Source organism: Salvelinus sp. IW2-2015, linkage group LG37, assembly GCF_002910315.2.
Source record: "Salvelinus sp. IW2-2015 linkage group LG37, ASM291031v2, whole genome shotgun sequence".
Classification (NCBI taxonomy): Eukaryota; Metazoa; Chordata; class Actinopteri; order Salmoniformes; family Salmonidae; genus Salvelinus; species Salvelinus sp. IW2-2015.
Window position 1 is genome coordinate 14376933 of NC_036876.1, and position 7193 is coordinate 14384125.

Genomic DNA, 7193 nt, shown 5'->3' on the forward strand with positions numbered 1-7193 from the left:
CGACTGGGTCACTTCTCTAGCAACCCGAGATTTGTGTCGGGACTATATCTTGTGGAAGGATGAAATAGTATGAATAAATTAATCAAAATAACGTTTTTAATGAAAATATGTCAATCATTATTTGAATATGTTGGTAACCCGTTGTATAAAAGTGATAATGCCCTCGAAGCCGGTGTTTGGAGGATATATTGGCACGGTTTGCCGGTCCAAGACTTTGTCTCGGGCCTAACAACACCCGTGACAATATATMCTCCGAAAACACCGGCTTCTCGAGCATTATCACTTAATTAGATAACGTGAATGGAAAAATTGTATCCATTTCAACTGTCTTCGAATATAATTGATTTGTTTTCTCATTACTCCTGAGGGAAAGCAACATGTTTTTCTTCTCTGGATTTTCAGCCCTTCAATGAGTGACATTTGATGTATGGTCTGCCCCTGGAGACAGTCACAAAGTTTGTAATAACAGTGTTGGGGAGATAAATAATAATCTATTGTAAATGGAGGAAAAACCTACGTGGTCTGTATTTCATCTTAACATCTTTAAAACATAAGTTAGAATCATTCCATAATGCAGACTTCAACCAACACTCTGATGTCTAGATATGCCATTTATTTATGGAAGGCAATAACTCGATTGGATTTATAGTGGATGGGCATCTGTAGAGATTTGGACAGCTTTTTCAATTGAAGATCTTTTTTTTTTAAACTCAAAAAAATTAAGTCAACCACTAATCTAGACTGAAGGCTAAAACTTCCTGTTAGTCCAACATACAGGAACACATGTGTCCTACTGCTTGATTATCCTAGTGTATTTTTTCCTCTGGCTTACCTTATGTTCCCCAATGGCGCATGATGAACTAGGCTACCTCTCCCAATTCAGGAGTAGACTTGACGTCAGGGAAAGGATTCATTCAGCTGAGGTTATCTCGTTCATTTTCTGAGGGGGAATAAGCAGTTGGTTAAACCAAGCAGTACTGCGGAACTAATCTTAGAATAAGTGGTGGGAAAAGTACTGTATTGTCATTGTCATACTTGAGTAAAAGTAAAGATACCTTAATAGAAAATGACTCAAGTAAAAGTGAAAGTCACCCAGTGAAATAGTACTTGAGTTAAAGTCAAAAAGTATTTGGTTTTAAATATACTTAAGTATCAAAAGTAAARGAATAAATCACTTCAAATTCTTTTTCTTTATATTAACCAAATGAGACGGCACAATTTTTTTGTTTTTTAAATTTACGGATAGCCAGGGGCATGTGTGTTTAATGAGTCCACCAGATCAGAGGCTGTAGGGATTACCAGGGATATTTTCTTGATAAATTGGACCATTTTCCTGTCCTGTGTCACGGATTCCCCGGTACTGCTGCTCATTCTGTTCTGGAGGTTGATGGCACCGGCCTTCTAGGCTGCACTGAACTGTGTCATTACGCACACCTGGTTCCAATTCCTCACTGATTGTGTTTGTATAAATGTGCCCTTTGTTACCCCTTGGGGCTGTCGATTATTGTTCCCATGTCTGTTGGTCGTGTGAGTATCTATGCGTTTGTTCAGCCTGTGCTGCGTGTATTACGGGTCTCATCCCGTGTCTCATCCCGTGTCGGTCTACGAGGTTTACCCTTGCTCTTTTGTTTGGGTACATCCCAGTGTTTTGTATACGTGTTTGTTTTGGGTGTATTAAAAACCCAGATGTATTCCTGCGCCTGTCTCCAAATCCTTTATACCAGCGTGACATCCTGCTAAGCATTCAAAATGTAACAAGTACTTTTGGGTGTCAGGGAAAATGTATGGAGTAGAAAGTACATTATTTTCTTTAAATCAAATCAACTGTTATTTGTCACATATGCTGCATTCAACAGGTGTAGTAGACCTTACAGTGAAACGCTTACTAACAATGCAGTTTTAGGGGGAAAAAGTGGAAAGTATTTACTAAAATAAACTGGGGRAAAAAAKATATAAAAAGAAATAGACAAATAATTAAGGAGCAACAATAAAATAACAGTAGCGAGGCTATATACAGGGGGTAGCGTTAGAGTCAATGGGTAATATGTACATGTAGGTACAAGTAAATTGACTATGCATGGATAACAGAGTAGCAGCAGTGTAAAAATGTGGGTGGGGTAGGGACAATGCAAATAGTCCGGGTAGCCATTTGATTAGGTGTTCAGGAGTCTTATGGCTTGGGGGTAGAAGCTGTTAAGCCTTCTGAACCTAGACCTGGAAGCACCGGTACCGCTTGCAGTGCAGTAGCAGAGAGCAGTCTATGACTAGGGTGGTCGGAGTCTTTGGCAATTTTTTGGGCCTTCCTTTAGGAATGTAGTAAAGTACAGATACTACTTAAGTAGTACTTTACACCACTGCTTAGTATTATGATTCTCACTGAGTCTCATATAAAGTTGTGAATTGGGCCAGAGGTGTCTGGGGAGGAGGGGTGTGGTTGTGCAGAGTGCGTGCGTTCGTGTGCCTGCGTGTAAATAAAGGTCCCTCAAACAGACTGGGACTTTCTATGATCCAGTGAGCATTAATTCATGGACCCACATAATGACCAAGTGAGAAGGTGTCTGTGATGTGAATTCATTTTCTGCTCTGCAAACAAGGTGAATGACTCCAGAATGTCTACCAATGCAAGTTTGGATGTAATGAAGCACAAATGGGGACTGTACCCGCTCTCAGATGTATCTGAACAGGAGACCGTGTACTCTCTCTGTATATCTGACAAAACTGTTAACTCTGTCACAATGGACTACAGGTCAAATGGGGTCTGGGTGAGAAAGCCCAAGGTCCATTGAAGACCGGACAAACACACAGGCAAAAGTCCTTTTCATTTTGTTCCAAAAACTAAATGTTGCATGTTACTGAACTTGACCAGAGGCCAAGAATGAAGTCGTCAGAGCCGTCATGTGTGCTAAATGTCAATGAGGGGTATAAATCCCCTTGTCATTAAGGTTAACTCCCTGGAGTCTGAAAATCGCTGTGAAACTAATTCCTTGGAAAGAGGACTTGCAAAATTCTCCAATCTTCCAAAGCCAAGGGATTTTTCTGTACGCGCACACACACACACACACACACACACACACACACACACACACACACACACTCCTTTCATCCTGTGCCATTGCATCATCATCGTGGGTGGGTCCGGTCGGTCGATGAGTAATGTGACTCAGCATGAGGTCATAGGCCCTCCTTTATAGTTCTGACCTCTCAAAGTGGGTGGATTATTGAAAACATCATCCTCTCTTTAAAGTGCAAATGCCCATGCATGTCGACCACCCCAAACTGACACTAGCAGACGCTGGGGACTGCCAACCCAACGTCTCTGTTCCAGGAACCAACCTCTCAGCACATTCCCACTGAGCTGTCTTCCTGCGTAATTGCCTCATTTTTGAGGTGACTCATTTTACAAGGCGTAGGGAGGGGAAGAGGAAAGAGTTTTTTGATTTGTGGAAGTTTCTGTAATAGACCAGCGAACTTTGATAGCTCTGTKCCCACTATTATAGACATTTACACATGACTTCCTGCTTATAGAGGGCTGCAACGCCTATGGCCACATTGCACAGGTACGGTATGTTAATATTTCCATACACTCAATGTTTTGACACTGAAATTAGTAGTTAGTAGTACAGAGGAGACAAATCTCCATGTTATCTCCAAGGTGTTGACATTGAAATTACCGATGGGCCAGTCAATGACTGAGCGGGATTCACACGATCTAAGGCACTCACCCAGCTGTACTGTAATTGTGTCAGACATGTCAGAGTGGGTTAGGGGAAAATACCAATTGGCAAGTCGGTGTCCCAATGGGGATATTACTGTTATATATACACTGAGTGTACAAAACATTAGGAACACTTTCCTAATATTGCGTTGCCCCGCCCTGGATTCTTCATTTGTGCTGTAGCTGTTCTTCTATTTGTGCTTTAGCTGATTCTTCTATGTGCTGTAACTGATTCTTCTATTGTGCGTAGCTGATTCTTCTATTTCTGTAGATTAACTTTTCTATTTGTGCTGTTAGCTGGATTCTTCTATTGTGCTGTAGATAACTTTCTATTGTGCTGTAGACTATTCTTCTATTGTTCTGTAGATGGTTCTTCTATTGTGCTGTAGATAACTCTTCTATTGTCTGTAGTGATTCTTCTATTGTGCTGTAGATAACTCTTCTATTGTGCTGTAGCTGATCTTCTATTGTGCTGTAGTATTGGTTCTTCTATTGTGCTGTAGATAACTCTTTCTATTGTGCTGTAGCTGATTCTTCTATTGTGCTGTAGATAACTCTTCTATTGTGCTGTAGCTGATTCTCTTTTGTGCTGTAGCTGATTCTTCTATTGTGCTGTAGCTGATTCTTCTATTGTGCTGTAGCTGATTCTTCTATTGTACTGTAGATAACTCTTCTTGTACTGTAGATAACCTTCTATTGTGCTGTAGATTTTCTTCTATTGCACTGTGAGATAACTCTTCTATTGTGCTGTAGATGGTTCTTTCTTATTGCACTGTAGATAATCTCTGTTTGCTAGATGTTCATTGCACTGTAGTATAACTCTTCTAGTGTGCTGTAGCTGATTCTTCTATTGTGCTGTAACTGATTCTTCTATTGTGCTGTAGCCAACTCTTCTATTGTGCTGTAGATAATTATTCTATTGTGCTGTAGCCATCTCTTCTATTGTGCTGTAGCTGATTCTTCTATTGTGCTGTAGCTGATTCTATTGTGCTGTAGCCACCTCTTCTATTGTGCTGTAGCCATCTCTTCTATTGTGCTGTAGCTGATTCTATTGTGCTGTAGCGAATTCTTTTATATTGTTAAGCCATACCTGATCTCAGGCATGATAATAGGAGTGAACGAAAAACACAGCCCAGATCTCAGTGACTTAAGCTCAGTCTCTGGGACAGATTTAAAAGCGTGTCAATGCTAGCCTGTGACGTGTGAAGCAGCTTTATTCCTCCAAACCCTTTCCACCTCGACAGAGTACACCTTCCATCACACGCGATGGGGTCCGATCGAGCGGCCGACCGGAAACATCTGGAAATAACTTATCTGCCCCTCYGATGAAAATAATGAGTCAGTCAGCTGATCTCTTGACTGCGTAGACAGGCGACCCCTGTGACCCCGCGGGCTATCCATTTCAAATGCCTGGCAAATCCAATCGCAGAGCATTACGGTTACAATGAGCTACAGGCGCTACGGGGCTCCCAGTGAACGCAGATTTAAAACAACAGCAGGGAAATTGAGTTTCTTTCCTCTCAGTACAAATCATCAGCCAGCTCCTGCTCTTGTGTTTTAAAGGGGCCTGACTGGGCAAAAACTAGCCTCTTTTTGTGGAGAGCTTTGTGTCTGCCAAATGCGCCAATCATCTCCATTTTGAAAATGGGGAGAAAACTTGAGAGTGTATTGTTCTAGTCAGGAGCAGAAGATGAAGTGGCAACAATGGTAAACTTTGGTATGGATTGTCCAAGCTCTTACAACATAATGATTTCTGCATGGCGTTATCAACATAGCTATGATATTATGATGTCTATGGGAGTGAGAGGGTGTAGACCAACTCTGTAAATGGTGTTTAATGAGACACAATGATGAAATGATGCTTGCTTTATCGTCTCTATCGTTGGGCTGCTGTCCCAGCCAACTCCCTATTGCTTTGTTAGCATGTCAGACATGCCCCAGCACAGACGAGACAACACACAGACGGGGCTGAGAGAAAAGGCCTYGTTTGCTCGTGCTCTGGTGAATTCAGGTATGCTATTTCCCTTCCCTGATAGAATCACTGTTTGGCTATGCTTGTGTTACTACGGTGGTGGACGAGAACAAACACAAAAAGTCTCACCGGGGAGAGAAAGGGGGGACTCGGAGGTGCGACTTGCAATGGAGTCTTTGTCAAGACATCCAAAATCAAGCATTGTCAGCCTTTTTTCCCAATACAAATTCAATTGCTAAAAATAAAGATCAGTGTTCCGTGACTTTTAAAAAGCCAACAGTGAGGTAGTTATTTCCCCCAATAGACCTAATAACTCTCTTTTATTTAGCTTTATTCAAACAAGATTTTTCGGGGTGCGGTGTGTTAAGTAGCAAGGGAGATGGACACYGAGATGGCAGCGGAAAGCGACTTGACATCTTACGAGAGTGCTGATAATGGTGACGAAAAGGACCGGGCTGCAATGTTTMGAAGTATAGTCTGTTTCTCTCCAGACAGTCTGGCTGCCGCCTCAGGTACTAGGTGTTGAGGGAAAGGCATGCCTGCTAAGTGGACACCCATGCTGGTGTTATCTGATCGAAGGTTTTGCAGGTTCAGTTGTTTCATCTCCCTCGCCTCGTCTTCGTCTCCGCCTCCTCTCCCCAACACACAACACAGCTGAGGAGATTGCGTTGCAAATGCTGCTGGAGAAATAAGCACAACCAGAAAGAACAAGAGTAAGGTGTCTCCGCCAACAAAACAACAAACCAAAGACGTTATTAAAGCGTGTCATGTCTGGTTTGTAATCTCACATCACGAGAAGGTGTGAGGGATGACGGAGATAAGGATCTGGCCAAGTCAGTGAGGACGATATGGAAGGAAAAAGACAGGGCAAATGAGTGAAAGACGAGGAGGAGAGGAAGGGGAGAAGAGCTAGATGATTYAGTAGCTTCGGCACAAGCCAAATTTGACCTTTGCCCTCTTAACATGTCCGGCCAGACGTTGGCAGAGAACAACAGGGCTCTTGTGTTGGAAAAACAGGTAGGATTGCTACACGCGCTAACACACATAGACTCCATTGGTTCATTATGTCATACGCTGTCTCTGGAACTCAAAACTCCACTAAAATCAACAACCTATCGAAAATAATACTCAATATCCTAAACAAAGTTGACTGGTTRATAAATAAGTTAGCGCTCGGCTCAGGTAACTCACTTCCCAATACGGCTATGCGATTAGAGGGCTTGTGTTGTTATTTCAGCCTGGTTTCTTTTGGCCACGTGCCTAGCTGGTGCAGAGCACAGCTCCAGTTAGTATGGCAAGTGCTTAATGTGTTATCCAGTTGGCTCGGATGACTGTATCAACAAGACCTGTTTTCCCTCTGCGTACAATGAATTAGGGCGATACCCTTCGCCAGCAGTCCCCGCGGGAGAGTCATCACGGTGAGTTCCAAAGCAAGACTCTTAAAAACTGTACCTTGTCACATGTCACATGTCACATGTCTCGCTTTAGACATGATAAAAAACCACC